We start from the raw sequence: 21,206 nt of genomic DNA on the forward strand, positions 1-21,206 counted from the left end.
CCACAAAGTGGGTACTCCAGAAGCAATATCCCATGTATGGACCAGAGGATAAACATCATCCCTCAGGAAGTGCACATGGTCTGGGCCCACATTTGTGCCTTTTGACACCAATATGAATTCAAAGCTTTCCTACTGCCCTGTCTAGTTAACTACAGCAAAGTCAACATAGACCAGAGACCCAAGGCATTCACTTTATGCAGATCAAAAGCACAGCATCAACACCCTTCTTACCCCAGCTTCCTCCAGGCGGGTCCTGGGTCGGGGTCTGGGGCAGACGGTGGTTTCCCCAACCTGATGCACGGAGCCTGGAGCCCCAGGTCTGGCAGCCCTCCGTGCTTGCTAGCAGTCCTGGGCGGAGCAGCAGCCGGTGAATCCGCAGGTGGCTTCCCCGCAGTGCCCCTCCCGGCTCATTCTCCTCCCAGGCTCCCAAAGAGCCAGGAGGCAGCTCTGTTGTATCAACACTGGCCTGTTGTGGGTGAGGACAAACCTGCCCCACCGGCCAGCCTGCTCAGCCCCCGCCCCACCTGTGCCCTCTGCCATGACCTTAAGTTCCCAGCAGGAAGCATTCATTTATTTTCTAATGAAAGTAACTTGCCCCTCAGGGAGCTGAAGGTTGAGGACAAGATTCCTGGAGGCCTTAGAAGGACCCCAGTAAACCAAAACATCCCTTGAACTTGTAAAAACAAAATAACTTTGAAAAATAATTTTGGGGGCCGGGCGCGGTGGCTCACGCCGGTAATTCCAGCACTTTGGGAGGCTGAGGTGGGCGGATCATTTGAGGTCAGGAGTTTGAGACTAGCCTGGCCAATATGGTGAAATCCTGTCTCTACTAAAAATATGAAAAAATGAACAGAGTGTGGTGGCGGGTGCCTGTAATCCCAGCTACTCAGGAGGCTGAGGCAGGAGAATCGCTTGAACCCAGGAGGCAGAGGTTGCAGTGAGCCTAGATCACGCCACTGCACTCCAGCCTGGGCAACAGAGCCAGACTCTGTCTCAAAAATAAATAAATAAACATATATATCTATATATATAATATATTATATACATTATATATTATATATTATATACATTATATATATTATATATACATATGTATATATGTGTATATACATATATAAATGAAAAAATTAAAATAGTTTTGGAAAACAAAAAATATCACACTCACCATCCTATCAACTATTAACCAAAACACTCTACTTTCGAAGGAAAATAGAAGACTCCTTATGAAATGCCCAATGGCTGAAATTCAGCTTCCGCTGTGGCCCAGGTAAAAAGAGACAGAAGCATATGTGATATGTGCCCTTTTCCTTTGGAGGGGTCTTGTCTTTTCCTATTTCTTTGACAGAGGGTGCGAGGGGCAGAACAAGCCAATTAGGTGCATTTCTCTTGCCCAGGGGTGCGGGGCTGCAACAGCCACCTGCGTTTGTTTGAACGAGCTTTGCTTCTCCAGGGTGGTGCACAGATCCCCCCCAGGGACTCTCCCCGCCAGTGGCCTTAGAAGGTACCCCAGAATGAGTGAGGGAGGTGCTTTTTTTAACTTTTCTGTACTTTTCTGCAAAAGTACAGCAAATAGTTCAGGGAACCCCTATGTACACATTACTTGGCCACACCAGTTCGTGAATGTTCTATCATCCACACCCCACCCACTTCCCCTCCCCACCTCTGATTATTTGGAAGCAAATCCCATACATCATATTATTTCTTTCAAAATATTCCAGCAGGTATCTCTAAAAGATAAGGATTCTTTTATACGCACATATACACACACAAACACACATAAAATACCAGTCACTCCTAAAATTCAATAATTCTTAAATTTGCCTTAATTCTAGGATTCAAGTTTCCTAGATTGTCTGTGATTTGCATGTTTTTTTAAGAGACGGGGTCTTGCTCTGTTGTCCAGGCTGGAGTGTGGTGGCGCAAACACAGCTCACTGCAGCCTCAACCTCCTGGGCTCAAGTGATCCTCCCACCTCAGCCTCCTGAGTAGCTAGGACTACAGGTGTGCATCACTATGATTCGGCTGATTTTTTTTTTTTTTTTTTTTTTTTTTTGAGACAGAGTCTCTCACTCTGTCGCCCAGGCTGGAGTGCAGTGGCGTGATCTCGGCTCACTGCAAGCTCTGCCTCCCGGGTTCACGCCATTCTCCTGCCTCAGCCTCCCAAGTAGCTGGGACTATAGGCGCCCGCCCCCACGCCCAGCTAATTTTTTGTATTTTTAGTAGAGACGGGGATTCGCCGGCTTAGCCAGGATGGTCTCGATCTCCTGACCTTGTGATCCACCCGCCTCAGCCTCCCAAAGTGCTGGGATTACAGGCGTGAGCCACCGTGCTCGGCAACTGGCTGATTTTTTTATTTTAATTTTTATAAAATATGACAACATAAAGACAGGGTATCACTATGTTGCCCAGGCTGGCCTCCAACTCCTAGCCTACAAGTAATCCTCCCACCTCTGCTTCCCAAAGTGCTGGGATTACAGGTATGAACCACCATGCCTGGCCAAGACTTGCATTTTTAATAAGCTCCTCAGGTGATACTTGTGCATGATCAAATTAGAACCATTGTTTAGAGAACACAGGGTGAGAAATCAAACTTTAGGCTGGGAAGCAGCAGGGAGGAGCTGTAGGCGGTTTGGGAAAATCAGCTAAGCTGAGGCAGCGATTGTGAACCTGGGGCAGTGGAGGCCCAGCCCTCTGAGAGAGCACCTGCTCTATACCCTGGAGGAAAGGAGTTGCTTGGGTTTCTTGAGAGGCGGAGCTCAGCTGCACCCACCCAACCCGCCAGGGCAGATCTGTCCAAGAATCCAGACACCTGGATGAAGTTCCAAAGGCTGAACTCAAGATTTGCAAAGAAGAGCAGGAAGATAAGAATTGTGTTGATTCTACCTCTCCCTTCATATGAGCTCCAGAGGCACTAGGAGCCCTGGCCTCAATTCGTGCCTCCCTCCACTCTCCACTTCGCCCTCCTACCTCTCATCCTGCTCTTCCCCAAGGCAGGTGTTTGCTTTGTCTCCCAGTCAGTGGGTGGGGCCGTAGTTTTCAAACGTCTGGGTGCTCAGAAACCACTCAGGAACATGTGGAGAAAAGAGTACACGTACCTAATGGTTAAGAGCAGAGGCTCCAGCCCAACTACTGGAGTCAGGATCCCAGCTCTGCCATTTACCATGCATGACCTTGGGAAAGGTATTTAACCTCAGGGCCTCAGTGACCTTATCTGAAAAACAGAAGAGGCTTACTTAGAAAGTGGAAGTATAGGCTGGACGCGGTGGCTCATGCCTGTAATCCCGGCAGTTTGGGAGCCTGAAGCAGGAGGATCACTTTGAGGCCAGGAGTTCGAGACCAGCCTGGCCAACAGGGTGAAAACTCCCCTCTCTACTAATAATACAAATTTAGCCAGGTGTGGTGGCGTGTGCCTGTAATCCCAGCTACTCGGGAGGCTGAGGCACAAGAATCGCTTGAACCCGGGAAGTGGAGGTTGCAGTGAGCCGAGATCGCACCACAGCACTCCAGCCTAAAAGACACAGCGAGACTCTGTCTCAAAAAAAAAAACAAAAAAAAAAGTATGTGTACAGTATGTCAGAGTAGGAGGCAGGGGCCAAGCCATGCCCCAAGTCTGCTGGGCCAATAAGGAATTTGAATTTTATTCTAATAGCATTGGGAAGCCCTTGGGAAATTTTAAGCAGGGAAATGGCATGACCTGGTTCACATTTTTAAAAATATTATGGCCGGGCGCAGTGGCTCACGCCTGTCATCCCAGAACTTTGGGAGGCTGAGGTGGGTGGATCACCTGAGGTCAGGAGTTCAAGACCAGCCTGGCCAACATGGTGAAACCCCGTCTCTACTAAAAATACAAAAAATTAGCTGGGCTTGGTGGCGCATGCCTGTAATCCCAGCTACTCAAGAGGCTGAGGCAGGAGAATAGCTGAACCCGGAAGGAGGAGGTTGTGGAGAGCCAAGATCGTGCCACTGCACCCCAGCCTGGGCAAAGAGAGGGAAACTCCGTCTCAAAAAAAAAAAAAAAATACACACACACACACACACACACACACACACACACACACACACACACACACATATATATATTACTTTGGCTTCTGCATCTGGAAAAAGGGAGTAGAAATACTTTTTCTTCCCAACCAGTAAAAATAAAAACCCTGTACAGTATATATACAGCAAACATAAGCAGACTGTGAAAGCTGGACAGAAGATAGACCCTCTGAGAATCACAAGATGCAAGAAACAACACAGAGGTGAGTTCTCTGGGTTTTCTTGTTACTTCCTACAGGTTGAGCATCCCTAATCTGAAAATTCAAAATCGGAAATACTCCAAAATCCCAAACTCCGAGCACCAACATGACACCACAAGTGGAAAATTTCGCAGACTTCATGTGACAGGTCGCAATCAAAACTCAGGCACACAACACATATTTCATTCAGAGTCCTCAAGGGAAAAATAAAATTACCTTCATGCTATGTGTGTACGGTATATATGAACATACATGAGGCTGGGCGCGGTGGGTCATGCCTGTAATCCCAGCACTTTGGGAGGCCAAGGCGGGCAGATTACTTGAGGTCAGGAATTCGAGACAACCTGGCCAATGTGGTGAAACACCATCTTTACTAAAAATACAAAAAAATTAGCGGGGTGTGGTGGTGGGTGCATGTAGTCCCAGCTACACAAGAGGCTGAGGCAGGAGAATCGCTTGAACCCAGGAGGCAAAGGTTGCAGTGAGCCAAGATCACGCCACTGCACTCTAGCCTGGGCAACAGAGTGAGACTGTCTCAAAAACAAAAAAAAAATCATACATGACTTTTGTGTTTAGACTTGGGTCCCATCCCCAAGACATCTCATTATATATATATATATATATATGCAAATATTCCAAAATCTGAAAAAGTCTGAAATCTAAAACACTTCTGGTCCAAGCATTTCAGATAAGGGACAGATAATCAATCTGTATATTCCGGACTCAGTGCGGCAGAAGCCAGTACATGTGCAGCAGAAAAGTTCCAAAGAAAGCCTGCTCGCTCTAGCAAAAGGACCAGGAAAGGGGCAGTCTGCCAAGAAAGAAAACTTTCAGACAATAATCACTCGAATCCAGTTAAACGCCACAGAAAAAACTATGGCCCTGCCCCCCACCCCATTGCCAGCAAAGCCCAAGTGGGGAGCCTAGACTTCCAGGCCGAGTGGGGAGTCTGAATTCAGCCCCACTCTGTGGTAACAAGGCTCCCTTGTTTGCCCCTGTTGGGGGTGTCAGAAGAAACCTAATCAGAACTTTTACCCCCATCCATTGGTAATAAGCTCCCCTCCTCCGATCATTGATGGTGAAGATCACATGCAGAGCAGTAATGAGGCATCTCTGCTCCTCCAGCCCCGGTGGTAGCAGCAGAGATCTCGTGAATAGAAGAATGAAGTGGGAGAAACGCTCTACCCAACTTCAAGACTTACTGTACAGCACCAGTAATCAAGACTGTGGTATTGGGCCAGGAGCGATGGCTTGAGCCTATAATCCCAGCATTTTGGGAGGCCAAGACAGGTGGATTGCTTGAGCCCAGGAGTTTCAGACCAGCCTGGGCAACACAGTGAGACTATCATCTCTACAAATAATAATAATAAAAATATTAGCCAGGTTTGTGGTATGTGCCTGTGATCCCAGCTACTTGGGAGGCCGACTTGGGAGGATGACCTGAGCCTGGGGAGGTCGAGGCTGCAGTGAGCCATGATCATGCCACTGCACTCCAGCCTGGGTGACAAAGTGAGACCCTGTCTTTAAAAAAAAAAAAGATTGTAATATTGGTGGAAGGATAGACATGTAGATGGAATATCTATCTTCTTTACTCAGTCTACCCATTCAAATGCTAATCTATTCAAGAAATACCCCCACAGGCACATCCAGAAACAATGTTTTACCAGCTATGTGGACATCACTTGGCTCACTCAAGTTGACCATAAAATTAACCTTTCCAAGTCCAACCCTTGTCAACTTGGCACCTATGTGCAACTCTTAAACCACTCTTCATCTCCAAATAAAGACAATGACAGGGTCATAATTCCACCCAACATGATACGACTAAAAATGCACTCATCTCTTCCCCAGAAGAGGAGGTAAACTGCTTGAGTGGTGTATACTCTTCTCCTGATACCCCATAACTTCATTACTATGATGTAAAATTAACAATAGTTAAATACTGATATAAAATCAATACATTTTATGTCTCATGATAAGAGGAAAAGAGAGAAAACAGATATTTGCTTAATATGTGTATATATATGCACAAGTGTGTTCATAAAAAATAAAGGAAAAGATACTGATCGACAATGATAGTCCTAGTTTCTGGAGCTGGTGATGTGGTTGCATCTGGTATTTATAACTACCTACACTACAGAATGCCTGTTCTATGTTCCCTTTACCTTCAGCAAGCACCTCAGCTGGTTGTGGTTCTTTACCTGGTGGAGTGACCCAAATTTTCATTCCTGAAGAGTGTGGGCCATTTGTAGTTCTGCCTGGATTCTGTTGTTGCAGTTTCCCATTGACCTTAATTATAGAGCAGGGTCATACTAAGAGATGCAGTAAAGCAGCAATCCCCAACCTTTTTGGCATCAGAGACCTGTTTTGTGGAAGACAGTTTTTCCACGGATGGAGGTTGGGGGATGGTTTGGGCATGAAACTGTTCCATCTCAGATCACCAGGCATCAGATTTGTAAGGAACACACAACCTAGATTCTTCTCATGCACAGTTCACAGTAGGGTTCACGCTCCTCTGAGGATCTAATGGTGCTGCTGACACGACAGGAGGTGGAGGCTCAGGTGGAAATGCCTACTCCCCTCCAGCTATGTGGCCCAGTTCCTAACAGGCCATGGACTGGTACCAGTCTATGGACCCCCCAGTACCATAGCTGGTGGATCACCCCAGGGAATAGTGCCATCTTGAGGGCTCAGTGTTGATCTCTGCTGCTGGCAGATTGGGCACTCAGCAGTGGCAACAGCCAGGTTGGCCTTGGTGAGTGGAAGTCCATGTTGCTGAGCCCACGCACAACCTCCATCCCTGCCACCATAGCCACTTTGTTCATGAGCCCATTAGGCAATCTCAGGGATGGCTGGGGAAAGAGAGTTTGAGACCAACCTGGGCAACATAGTGAGGCCTCATCTCTATGAAAAATAAACAAAAATTAGCTGGGCGTGGTGGTGCATGCCTGTGCTTCCAGCTACTTGAAAGCTGAGGTGAGAGGATCACTTGATCCCAGGAGGTTGAGACTGCTATGATCCGAGATCATGCCTCTGCACTCCAGCCTGGGTGAAAGAGCCAGACTTTGCCTCAAAAAGAAAAAATAAAAAAAAAATTAAAAAAAAGAAATTTCACTGAGAGAGAAGGCCCCTAAATTTTTGTCTGATTTATTTCCCACCCTCTGACATCCAAATGTCTTATCAATAAGTCTACAATAGTTGTTATTCTTGCTCACTAGGTCCAATCAGTATATTGTCATCAGTGTAACAGACCACTGTGATATTTTATAGACAGGAGAGATGATTAAGATCCTTGCAAACTAAATTATGACACAAGGCTAGAGAGTTGATATTCCCCTGAGGTAGGACCGTGAAGGTGTACTGCTGGCCTTGCCAGCTAAAAGCACCCTGCTTCTGCTGGTCCTTATGAACAGGTATGGAGAAAAAGGGATTTGTTATACAAAAACTTAATTAATTCCAGGAAAGCTTTTTTTGGTTGATTCTTTCAGATTTTCTTTTTTTTTTTCTTTTTCTTTTTTTGTAGATGAGTCTTGCTCTTATCACCAAGGCTGGAGTGCAGTGGTGCAATCTTGGCTCGCTGCAGCCTCCACCTCCTGGGTTCAAACAATTCTCTGCCTCAGCCTCCCAAGTAGCTGGGATTACAAGCACCTGCCACCACGCCTGGCTAATTATTTTGTACTTTTAGTAGAGACGGGGTTTCACCATCTTGGTCAGGCTGGTCTTGAACTCCTGACCTCGTGATCCACCCACCCTGGCCTCCCAAAGTGCTGGGATTACAGGTGTGAGCCACCGCACCCAGCCTCTTTCAGATTTTCTATAAAGGCAATGAAGTCATCTGTGAATAAAATTTTATGTCTTCCTTCCTAATCAGTATGGTTTTCATTTCTTTTTCTTATGGCATTAGTTAGGACTCCAGTATGATGTAAAATGGAGTGGTGAGGAAGAATGTCCTTGCCTTGTTCCTAATCTTCTCAGCAATTTTTTTTAAAGAAATTTTTTTCTCTCTCTCTTTTTTTTTTTTTTGTAGAGTTTGGGTCTCACAGTGTTGCCAAGGCTTGTCTCAAACTCCTGGCCTCAAGCAATTCTCCCACCTTGGCCTCCCAAAGTGCTGGGATTACAGGTATGAGCCACTGCACCTGGACCCCAATAATTCTTAACAGTGTAAAGAGGACCTGAGACAAAAACATTGGACAACCACTAGCCTGGGGACCGCAGAATCGGGTGTATGAGTTTCCTAGGACTGTGGTACCAGAGTGCCATAAACTGGGTGGCTTAACCAACAGAAATGTATTATCTCAGCCCTGAAGGTTAGAAGTCTGAAATCAAGATGCCACGCAAGGCTGGTTCCCTCTGAAGGCTGTGAGGAAGAATCTTCCAGGTCTCTTACATGGCTGCTGGTGGTTGCTGGCAATCTTTGGCATTCCTTGGCTTGGAGAAGCATCACTCCAATCTATGCCTTCACCTTCACATGTGTGTGTCTGTGTCCAAATCCCTTTTTATAAGGACACCAATCATATTGGATTAGGGGCCCACCCCACTCTGCTATAAACTCATCTTAACTAATTATCTCGGCAAAGACCCTGTTTCCAAATACGGCCACATTCTCAGATCCTCCGGATTAGAACTACAACATATGAATGGAATGGGGCAGCACACTTCAACCCATAACGAGGGAGAGGCAGTGGAGGTCCAAGCCTGAATACAGAGAAATTCCAGGATTTCAAGGCTGCACAGAGGAGACAAACAAGAAACAGAGGGAGGAGGATAATCAGAAGAATGAGAACTCAAAAGAAGAAAATGTCTTGAGAATCATGGAGTGTTCATGAAGGGGAGGGCTGAGAAAGATCTGGAGGTTACTGGGGACCCTGTGGATCCACTTCGATGGAGTGAAATGGGCAGGATTCTGGGGACTCAGAGAAAGTCAGTGGCTGGTGAAGAAAAGATGGGCATGGAAATTGGCTGGGCATGGTGGCTCACGCCTGTAATCCCAGCATTTTGGGAGGCTGAGGCAGTTGGATCACCTGAGGTCAGGAGTTCAAGACCAGTCTGGCCAACATAGTGAAACCCCTTCTCTACTAAAAATACAAAAATTAGCTGGGCGTGGTAGCAGATGCCTGTAATCCCAGCTACTCGGGAGGCTGAGGAAGGAGAATTGCTTGAACCCAAGAGGCGGAGGTTGCAGTGAGCCGAGATTGCACCACTGCACTGCAGCCTGGGGGACAGAGCAAGACTCCATTCCAAAAAAAAGATGGGCACAGAAATCAACTACAGCTTTCTTTTAAAAACACCAACTGTGAAGAGAAAGGAGGGAGCAGGGCAGCAGCTGAAGAGGAAATGGAGCATCAGGAGAGGGTTTTATTTATTTATTTTCAGGAGAAGAGACAGTTGATAACTTCCCCTCCCCAAATTCTGTGAGTTCTAGTTGGGAGATACATCTAGAAAATGGGAACCATGGCTGGGTACGGTGGCTCACACCTATAACCTCAGCACTATGGGGGACCGAGGTGGGAGTATTGCTTGAGGCCAGGAGATCAAGACCAGTCTGGGCAACATAGCAAGACCCTGTCTCTATTTTAAAAAAATTTTTTAATTAAAAATTTTAAAAATGAGGCCAGGCACATGGCTCATGTCTGTAATTCCATCACTTTAGGAGGCTGAAGCAGGAGGATCGCTTGAGCCCAGGAGTTTCAGACCAGCATGGGCAGCATAGTGAGAAATCATCTCTACGAAAAATTTAAAAATTAGCCGGGCAGAGTGGTGCACACTTGTAGTCCCAGCTACTCAGGAGGCTGAGGTGGGAGAATCACTTGAGCTCGGGAGTGCAAGGCCACAGTGAGCCATGATTGTACCACTGCACTCCAGCCAAGGTGACAAGAGTAAGACCCTGTCTCAAAAAAATAACTTTTAAAATGGGAACTCCTACTTTTTCTTACCCATGATGTATATCTGAGACAATCTCTTTGAACCATGACATCTTTGACATTTCTCTAGAAGTTTCCTGTCTGAGCTCAATTTTTTTATGTGCAACATTTCATAGCATTGCTGATTCTTGGAAAGTTGAAACAGGCCAAGCATTAGCAAACACAGTCCAATTTGTCCAAAATCAGAGTAAATTTTCTAAGTTCCCTTCTGTGAACCTCAAGAGTAAAGGAAGAAGGAAAGGAGGAGAGAAGAACCAAACACAGCTCTAGCCCCCAAAAGGGTGTCCATTGGCAGGTAAGATATAGATGATCTAGTCCAATCCACTCTTGCAGAAAAGTAAGGCACAGTGAGGCTAAGTGACTTGCCCAAAGCCAGATAATACAGCCTTATTTCTCTAATTATTTGTGCCATTGAATTTTTTAAAAAGAAACTAATCCACCTATGAATCCTTAAACATTATATATATATACATATATATATATATATACACACACACACACACATATATATGTATTTTTTTTTTTTTTTTTGAGATGGAGTCTCACTCTGTCACATAGGCTGGGGTGCAGTGGTGCGATCTTGGCTCACTGCAAGCTCCGTCTCCTGGGTTCATGCCATTCTCCTGACTCAGCCTCCCAAGTAGCTGGGACTACAGACACCCACCACCACACCCAGCTAGTTTTTTGTATTTTTAGTAGAGATGGTGTTTCACCGTGTTAGCCAGGGTGGTCTCGATCTCCTGACCTCGTGATCTGCCCGCCTCAGCCTCCCAAAGTGCTGGGATTACAGGCGTGAGCCACTGCGCCTGGCCTAAACATAATATTTTTATATACTCTCAAAGTCAACTCAAAACTTCGAAGGAAAAAAATATTTAAATTCAGCATTCGGTCTTGAGAGAAACAACTTTCTTAGGGCAGAATCAATCCTCTATATTATCCAAACAAACATTGCTTTTGACATTTGGTGTTTCAGGCCACGGTTCCCATTCTTTAGACAAGTCTGGGGCACACTGCCAGTTCCAAAAGCTTTACACTTAGCCTCAAAGGTCCCTGGCAAAGCACTTTCATGCCCTGAGGACTTTCTACAGAATGGCTCTTGAGGGTGAAGAGATGAGCATTCCACTTACGTGCCTTTAAAGCGGGCATTCCTTTAACACAGGGCTTCCTGTGTTCTCATATCCTTGTACCCAGGATTAGGAAAATATTGCACACAATCACATGTTCAGTGTACAAGATCAATTTACAGGAGGAGATCATTGTAATTTAGAAAATGACAAAGGATAAATACAGAGCCAGCTAAAATGTTTGCAAGGAATTTAATCCAAAAATAATAATCTAGCTGGAAAAGTAACAATCTGACTTTTCTAAAAGGAGCATCCGATTTTTCTGAACTGAATTCCCTCCAGATAGCCTTCATTCAAGTAACTTATTTTATCATCCACTCAAACTGAATACTTCTTACTTTCTTTCTTTCTTTTTTTTTTTTTTGAGTGGAGTCTTGCTCTGTCGCCCAGTCTGGAGTGTAGTGTCGTGATCTCAGCTCACTGCAACCTCCACCTCCTGGATTCAAGTGATTCTCCTGCTTCAGCCTCTTGAGTAGCTAGGACTACAGGTGTGCACCACCACGCCCGGTTAATTTTTTGTATTTTTAGTGGAGACAGGGTTTCACCATGTTGGCCAGGCTGGTCTTGAACTCCTGACCTCAAGCAATCCACCTGCCTTGGCCTTCCAAAGTACTGGGATTATAATAGGCATGAGCCACTGCACCCAGCCAAGCTGAATACTTCTTCACTGTTGGCCAGGCACTGACTCTGCCACCCACCACCCTTTACAATATGCACTCATAAACGAAGTGTTTGAGACAGAAAAGAATGATTTGAGGTTGCTAAAAAAAAGAGAGAATGACATTCAGCTTCCTCCATTGTATGCACACACACACATGCACACACACACACAAACACACACATGTGCAACTGAATGCAATTCATTGATAGTAAGGTCCAAGAGTTCATGAATCAGCACACTGAGATCAAATCTACGGATGCTGGAACCAGGATCATCCCTGCCATGCACATTTCCACTTCCTCCTGGCCACGACTTTTTCCAGGAATGTGTCTCAGTGCTCACTGCTGCCATCCAACGCCAGTGGGGCACTCCCTGCTGTTCTACCACTTTCTGTCCTCTAGATCACGTCCTAGGACACTGAGCCCTCCCAGTGGCTCTCAGACAGCTCCACTCTCCTCTACTCTCCACTCCTCCCCACACCCCTCAGCACACGACCACCTCATTCCTTAGCAGAAGATCCTCCTCCACCACGGAGCCCTCCAGCTTCCCTCTTCTCCACCTCAGCGTACCTTGGCTGTGTCTCTCTCTCTTCTTCTCTTCAGAGCAAAGCTGCTTTACATTCCTTTCATTCCTGTCTTCACTTGCCACGTCATGGAGGAACTGGAAATGAGACTTAGGAAAATGAAGTTTTATCATAAAGAGAACAGAATGGGCTGGGCACAATGGCTCATGCCTATAATCCCAACACGGTGGGAGGCCGAGGTGGGAGGATTGCTTGAGCCCAGGAGTCTGAAACCATCCTGGGCAACATAGCAAGACTCTGTCTCTACAAAAAATAAACTTAGCTGGCCTTCGTGGCATGCATCTCTAGTCCCAGCTACTCAGGAGGCTGAGGTGGGAGGATCGCTTGAGCCAGGGAGGTCGACGCTGCAGTGAACGAAGATTGCACCACTGCACTCCAGCCTGGGTGACAGAGTGAGACCTTGTCTCAGGAAAAAAAAAGAGAGACAACAGAATGCCCTGAAGTTTATCATGGATGGATTTTTTTTACCTATAGCCTAAGGCGAGAGAGAGAGACAGATTGAGAGAGAGAGATTCTCCCTATGTTGCCCAGGCTGGTCTCAAACTCCTGGGCTCAAGCAGCCCTCCCACCTCAGCCTCCCAAAATGCTGGGATTACAGGCACGAGCCACCACACCCGGCGCTAGCCTAAGTTTTTCACTTGGGAGCACCTCCCTAGTTATCTGCCTTTTCTATAATAATATTTACTCCCAATTACACAAGTAAGTTTCTTATCATGATTTCCACCTCCACTTTCTAAAAAAGAAAAAAAAAAGAATTTAAATGTACTATCTTGTTTCTCTTCTTTCTCCATTTAATATCCTGCATTGACTACAGAGTCATAGAAATCTATCACTGGAAGAAACTTCGAGATCACCTGATTCAGTCTCCTTACTTTAGAGATGAGAAAACAGAACTCCAGGGAGCAGATGCAATTTGCTCAAGGTCCTGCAGGTAATTGGCGGCAGAGCTGGAAGCAGAACCCAGGGCTCTGCACTTCAGGGTCTTTTCATGCCATCACGGTAGCTTTCCAGCCGTTTCTCACAGGACTTAACACCCCTTTGTGTTAGGAAGTATACATAGCAAAACCCTTTCTGGGCATCACGTATCCCCTCTGCAGAGTCCTGCGGACCCCAGAGAAAATTCTCCCCACAAAGGATGGAAGGCATAATTCCCCCAGATTTTTCCCCTTGTGTTCCCCTTCTAGAAAGTCGCATCAACACCAAGGTTACATGACTCCTCCAAGGTCACACTCCAAGTGACAACATGAAAACTGGAATCCAGGACTCTTGACTCAGGATTCTTGTGTTCCCAACCAACCAACCTAGAGGCAGCTTGGACAAGAGAAGATGAGGAGCTAGGCATGGTGGTGCATACCTGTAGCCCGAGCTACTAAGGAGGCTGAGGTGGGAGGATCACTGGAGCCCAGGAGTTCGAGGCTGTAATACACTGTGATTGCACCTGCGAATAGCCACTGTACTCCAACCTAGGCAACACCCTGTCTCTAAATAAATACATAAATAAAATGAAACATATGGACAAAGCATTTTCAAAAAAGAAAAAAGAGGCCAGGAGCAGTGACTCACACCTGTAATCCCAGCATTTCCAGAGACTGAGGCGGAAGGATCGCTTGAGCCCAGGAGTTTGAGACTAGCCTGGGTAACAGAGCAAGACCTCATCTCTACTAAAAATAAAAAATATTAGCTGGGTGTGGTGGTACATGCTTGAGCCCTAGGAGGTGGAGGCTACAGTGAGTTGTGATCGCACCACTGCACTCCACCCTGGGCAATAGAGATTCTGTCTTAAAAAAGGAAAAAGAAAAAAAGAGAAAGAGAATGAAGGGAAGTTATAGAAAAGGCCAGAAAACACAGTGAGAGAGGGGTCTTTGGATGTTGTGAAGACAGGTCCAAACAATAATTGACTTGACTATCTGGTTCGCTTCGGTTTTATGTGAACAAAACTGGAGAAGAAAAATTGGCGGAATATTTATTACAAACCTGCAGCTTATTTCCAAAAACTTTAGCTTAAAGTTACTCTTTGAGAACAAATCTCTGTTTATTAAACAAAAGATGAATCTGACCACATGCTCAGATTGTTGTGCCAACAGAAATATTTTGCACAAATGATAAGAGTAATTGTAGGGAACCAGAAATTGCCAATCATAGAGTTGAGAGCTGAAAAGCCCTCCTTCCAACTGTTTATTAACTTCACCTTAAAATGCCCTTACTTGTTTGATGCCAGTAACTCACAAACTTTTCTACCCGAGCTAACCCACAGAAGAGCTGGCTGTCTTAAAAATTAGTAAGAAACCAATCCCTTGAGGCATTTAAGCAGAAGTCCAACTAACAACCTTAAGAAGCAGGACAGGTCAAATGCAGCTATACGAAACTCTATAATATCCTACTTTCTTTATAGGAAAGTCATATGGTTTGGCTGTGTCCCCACCCAAATCTCATCTTGAATTGTAGCTCCCATAATTCCCACTTGTCGTGGGAGGGACTCAGTGGGAGGTAATTGAATCATGGGGGCAGGTCTTTCCTGTGCTGTTCTCATGATAGGAAATGAGTCTCACAAGATCTGATGGTGTTATCAATGGGAGTTCCCCTGCACACGCTTTCTTGCCTGCCACCATGTAAGATGTGCCTTTGCTTCTCCTTTGCCTTCTGCAATGATTGTGAGTCCTCCCCAGCCATGTGGAACTGTGAGTTCATTAAACCTCTTTTCTTTACAAATTACCCAGCCTTGGATATGTCTTTAATAGCAGCGTGAGAACAGATTAACTCAGAGGGCATTCTTCCAAGGTTAAAGATTGGCCCTGATGGTCTCTGAGGTCCTTTTCCAACACTGAGATTCTAATTGCAATCCGATGTTATATCTGTGTCTTCTTTCTAGTCTTCGATGTTATATCTGTGTCTTCTTTCTAGTCTTCTTTGTGTCCTGACCATCTGTGGATATGTCTGTACATTCCATTGTGACCATGAGCAGTCCAAGAGCTGAGGCTATGATAGGCAGTAATCTGCACCATGTGAAACTTAAAGGTTAAGGTTTTTTTTTTTTTTTTTTTTTGTTGTTGTTGTTGTTGTTTTTGTCTTTTTGTCTTTTTTTCTTTTTGAGACAGAGTCTCGCTCTGTTGCCCAGGCTGGAGTGCAGTGGTGCAATCTCGGCTCACTGCAAACTCTGCCTCCTGGGTTCAAGCAATTCTTCTGCCTCACCCTCCCAAGTAGCTGGGATTACAGGTGCCCACCACCACGCCTGGCTAGTTTTTGTATTTTTAGTAGAGATGGGGTTTTACCATATTGGCCAGGCTGGTCTTGAACTCCTGACCTCAAGTGATCCACCCACCTCAGCCTCCCAAAGTGCTAGGATTACAGGCGTGAGCCACCATGCCTGGCCAGCTTGTTTTTTTAATGGAAAAGAAGATTCCCTGATATTGAACATTTTTCCCAGGTAATGGGACAGATATGCAAAATCTGTCTGCTTCATTGTGACTGTATTGCTTTCCTGTGAAATAATCTTTAGGAATGTATTAACTTAGGCCAGGTGCAGTGGCTCACACCTGTAATCCCAGCACTTTGAGAGGCTGAGGCAGGTGGATCACCTGAGGTTGGGAGTTTGAGACCAGCCTGACCAACATGGAGAAATCTGTCTCTACTAAAAATATAAAATTAGCTGGGCATGGTGGTACATGCCTGTGATCCCAGCTACTCGGGAGGCTGAGGCAGGAGAATTGCTTGAACCTGGGAAGCGGAGGTTGCGGTGAGCTGAGATCGTGCCACTGCACTCCAGCTTGGGCAACAAGAGCGAAACTCCATCTCAAACAATAACAACAACAACAAAAATTAGCAGGGCATAATGGCAGGTGCCTGTAATCCCAGCTACTCGGGAGGCTGAGACACTAGAATCACTTGAACCCGGGAGGCAGAGGTTGCAGTGAGCCTAGATTGCACCACTGCACTCCAGCCTGGGTGACAGAGCAAGACTCTGTCTCAAAAAAAAAAAAAAAAAAGCATTAACTTGATTTTATTTCTTGATCATAAAAATAATATACACATTCATTATTTTAAAATGGAAACACAAAAAAGTATTAAAAACAAAATTAAAACCACCCAAAACTGTACATCCTAGATATGACTACTACTAACATTTTGAGAGGATTCATTCCAAACATTTTTCATTGTATATGTGTATATATTACAAAACTGGAATTATATTGACATAAAGATTTATATCCTGCTTTTCTGTTTTGTATACTATGGCAAATGTTTTCCCAAGTAATTAAATGTTACCCAAGAATGTTTTTTGTTGCTGTTGTTGCTGTTGTTTTTTTGAGATAGAGTCTTGCTCTGTAACCCAGGCTGGAGAGTAGTGGCATGATCTTGGCTCACTGCAACCTCTGCCTCTTGGGTTCAAGCGATTCTCTTGCCTCCAGTCTCCTGAGTAGCTGGGATTACAGGCACATACCACCAGGACTGGCTAATTTTTGTATTTTTAGTAGAGATGGGGTTTTGCCATGTTGGCCAGGCTGGTCTCAAACTCCTGACCTCAGGTGATCAGCCCACCTTGGCCTTCCAGAATGCTGGGATTATAGGTGTGAGCCACCATACCCAGTCCCAAAAATGGTTTTAATAGCTACCCTTTATTTCATTATAAACTGCTTCCAAGCTTTCACTTTTACAAACATCGTAATATTGAGATGGAGAACTTTGGATATGCATTTTTGTGCTCATCTTTGGTTATTTCCTTGGGGATGAAATTTCTAAAGGGCTACACCATAGAAGGAAAGGTATCCAGAATAAACTGACACATATCGTCTCAATTCCTGAGACTGGAATGACATGATAGCAGATTTGTGTTGCCCCCAAGCACTCGATTAAAGCAACAACAACAAAAATCATGTCTACAGGAAGAAAGCATTATCCTGGGTCTCAAGTTATTTCTATAAACAATAGTGTGTAATTGCAATTTTGCCCACGATAAAAAATAACCAGGTATGCAAAGAAACATGATCACATGAATGAAAACAGCAGAAATAATAGACAATGGAAATAAACGAATGGGAAAAGAATGGCAAAGACTGAGGTTATCAGACACAGATTTTAAAGGAATTATATCCCCTCTGTTTATGAAGATGAAAAACAGGACTGAATAGTTTGGCAGAAAAAAAATATAAAAAAGAACAGAATGGAAATTCTGGAACTAAAACTAAGATAATCGAAATTAAGAACCCAATGGGTAGTTATAAAAGAGGATCAGACACAGATGAGAAGAGATTTCATAAAAGATTGGGCAGAAGGCAATATCCAGAGTAAAACACAGGAAAACAAAAAGACAAAGAATAAAGAAGAAGGTAAGAGAATTACAGGATAGAGTGGAAAGATCTAACCTATGTGTAATCAGTCACAAAAAGAGAGGAGAGAATGGTTCACAAGTAGTATTTGATGGCTGAGAAGTTTTCAAAACTTATTAATAACATAAACCTCCATATCCAATTGCCTACAAACTCCAAAGAGGACAAAAAAGGAATCCATACTTCAGCACATCAGAGTAAAACTGCTGAAAACCAAAGGCAAAGAAAATTTTAAAAACAGCCAAAGAAATAAAAGAGGCAAATTATCTGCAAGGAAGCCCCAGTGAGGTGGACAGTTCTCAACAGAAACAATGGTAGCCAAAAGAAATGAAATGTTATCTTTAAAGCACTGAAAGAAAATATCTGCCAACCTTACATTTTGTACCCAATGAATGTGATTTCCAAGAATGAAGGAAGAATAAAAACATATCCAGACAAACAAAGCAACAGGTTAATCACTCCACTGAGGGAATACTAAATGGTATTCTTCAAAGAGAAGGAAAATGATCACAGATGGAAGACCAGACATGCAGAAATAAATTAAGAACAATAAACTGGTAAACATGTACATAAATTTAATAAATTTCACTCATATATTCACTTGGAAAATAATAATAATAATGACTTATTGAGTTAAAAAGTATGTGTATAACTAACATACATGACTACAATGGTATAAAAATCAGGAGTGGATAGGCCAGGCGCGGTGGCTCACGCCTGTAATCCCAGCACTTTGGGAGGCCGAGGCGGGCAGATCACAAGGTCAGGAGATCGAGACCATCCTGGCTAACACAGTGAAAGCCCGTCTGTACTAAAAATACAAAAAAATTATCCGGGTGTGGTGGCAGGTGCCTGTAGTCCCAGCTACTCGGGAGGCTGAGGCAGGAGAATGGCGTGAACCCAGGAGGCAGCTTGCAGTGAGCCGAGATAGCGCCACTGCACTCCAGCCTGGGCGAGTGGGTAAATGGAGTTCAAGTTCTGAGGTCTTCATATTATCTATGAAAGTGGTGAAAGTGTCAATTAATATTAGACTTTGATATGTTAAGAATGCACTTGTGAGAACATATATTCAGGGTAACTTGGATCTATGCTCCTGGGTTGCAGAATAAAATAATCTTAAAAAACAACAAAAAAAGGAATGCATGTCGTAATCTCTACAAAATGGAATAACCAAACAACTCAATCCAAAAGTACTGAGAAGAAAGAGAAAAGGAACATAAGCTAGATGGGAAGAGTAGAGAGCACTTGGTAAGCTGATAGATAGATTGATTTGTTTGTTTTTAAATTTTAGAGACAGGGTCTCACTCTGTCACCCAGTCTGGAGTGTAGTGACTCCATCATGGCTCCCTGCCATCTCGGATCTCCTGGGCTCAAGCAATCCTCCTATCTCAGCCTCCTGAGTAGCTGGGACCACAGGCTTGCATCACCAAACTCAGGTATTTTTTTTTTTTTTTTTTTTTGTAGCAACAGAGTTTCACTATGTTGCCCAGGCTGGTCTCACAGTCCTGGCTCAAGAAATCCTCCCATCTTGAACAGGGTTTTAGAAAAGTTGAAAGTAATATGATGGGAAAATGATTTAGCATGCCAAACAAAACAAAAGAAACCTGTTATAGCTATAGCAATATCAGACGAAGTAAAGTTTATGGCAAAAAAACATTACTAGAGATAAAGAAGGCTGGGCGCAGTGGCTCACACCTGTAATCCCAGCACTTTGGGAGGCTGAGACGGGAGTCTCACCTGAGGTCAGGATTTCAAGACCAGCCTGGCCAACATGGTGAAACCCCTGTTTCTACCAAAAATACAAAAATTACCCGGGGGTGGTGGCACACGCCTGTAATCCCAGCTACTCGGGAGACTGAGGAAGAAGAATCGCTTGGACCTGGGAGGTGGAAGTTGCAGTGAGCCGAGATCGCGCCACTGCATTCCAGCCTGGGCGACAGAGAGAGACTCCATCTCAAAAAAATAAAAGAGATGAGGGATATTACACAATGATTTTTTAAAAGAAGGTTCGATTTGCCAGGAAGTTGTCAAAATTCTGTATTTGTTTGTACCTCAATTACAGCCTCAAATATTGAATGCAAAAGTTGACAAAACTACAGGGAAGAAAGAAACCCGCAATCATCTCTGTATTCAACAGAATAATTAGACCCAATTTTAAAAGACAGGAAAAATATGGATGTTCTGAACCACACAATTAGCACTGTTGATCTAAGGGACTTACCCAGAACACTGACCCCACAACTGCATGACACATTCTTTTCAAGAGCTACAAAAATCGGTCATATGGTGTCTTTTAACTAACATCAAAAAATAGAAATCATCAAAGTATATTCGCAGATCACAGTGCAATAAGCTACAAATCAATAACAAAAAGATAACTAAAAAACCTCCATATGTTTGGAAATTAAGAAATATACTTCAGAGAAGATGGGAGGGAATAAGATACAGGACCCAGGTGGAAGGTTGCTTTCGCCAAGAGGAAGGACCCCCTTTTTGTTAACCTCCGTGTGTCTGGACCATAGCTGCACCGCCTCCCAGTGCAATTTTGAACAAGCTAAATTAGTCATCCTGGGAAGTGTTCAAAAATTATTCCAAATGGTGGACTCCAGGACTTCCTTGCTGACTTTCTTACTTTGATCAACTAACTCTATGGCATGATCTTAACAGCTGTAGTTCTCAAGGTTTCCTAAAAGGGAACCTCTTGTTCTCTCCAAATTACAGACCTATCACTGAAGGGCAGGGAGTGAGGTTAACTCCTCCACAAACTAAGTGCTGCTCAGGTCCACATCTAGATGTTTCGGTCCCACAACCACCCAGAGCCTGACATTATTTTGTAAAAACAGATCCTGACAGAGCCAGGAGCAAGAAGAGCCATCAACCCCATCTCTGTGAGGGAGCTGGGGCTTGGCAGGCACAGGCTTGGTTAGGGCCACAATTCTCCTCTGAATGGATTTTGGGTTAACTGGAGATGAAAAACCCAAGTTCAAGGTGAGAGGTCTTTTCCCCAAGATGGACAGGTGGCAACGGGGCCTATCAGAATCACAAGGGAAGCTTCATTAACATGAAATATTCTTCCCTGGGCCATTCCAGGCCACAGACTGCAGGTTTTCCATCTTTTAGCCCTGGAAACTCTCTGCCTACTTCTTTTCTTTTTCACATGAAATCTTACCAGGGATAACAGGTGAAATTGGAAGCAGTAAGAGCCCTGGAATCCCACTCTCTTGGCTACCCCTCTCTCCAACCACCACCATGGTGCCTAGCCACAGACATTTCAGCCTGAACTTTTAAAATAGTGTGTGTAACCAAATACCTATCTCACCCATTTAAAAAAAAAAAAAAAAGTCTTGAG

General features: G+C 44.4%; 1 protein-coding gene across 2 annotated transcripts in view; it reads right to left on the minus strand.

Annotated features, from left to right (window-relative positions):
- Nucleotides 1-21,206, minus strand: part of ATP6V0A4 (ATPase H+ transporting V0 subunit a4) — a 92,688-nt gene that overhangs the window by 68,043 nt on the left and 3,439 nt on the right. Inside the window, exon 2 of one of the 2 annotated variants that reach the window (XM_055393202.2) lies at nt 12,520-12,622. The gene's annotated coding sequence lies outside the window, so the exon portion shown is untranslated. Of the gene's footprint in view, nt 1-231; nt 379-12,519; nt 12,623-21,206 lie in introns of those variants that run through there. The other variant, XM_019031575.4, reaches the window with a different exon arrangement.

The sequence above is a fragment of the Gorilla gorilla genome, chromosome 6, assembly GCF_029281585.2.
Source record: "Gorilla gorilla gorilla isolate KB3781 chromosome 6, NHGRI_mGorGor1-v2.1_pri, whole genome shotgun sequence".
NCBI lineage: Eukaryota > Metazoa > Chordata > Mammalia > Primates > Hominidae > Gorilla > Gorilla gorilla.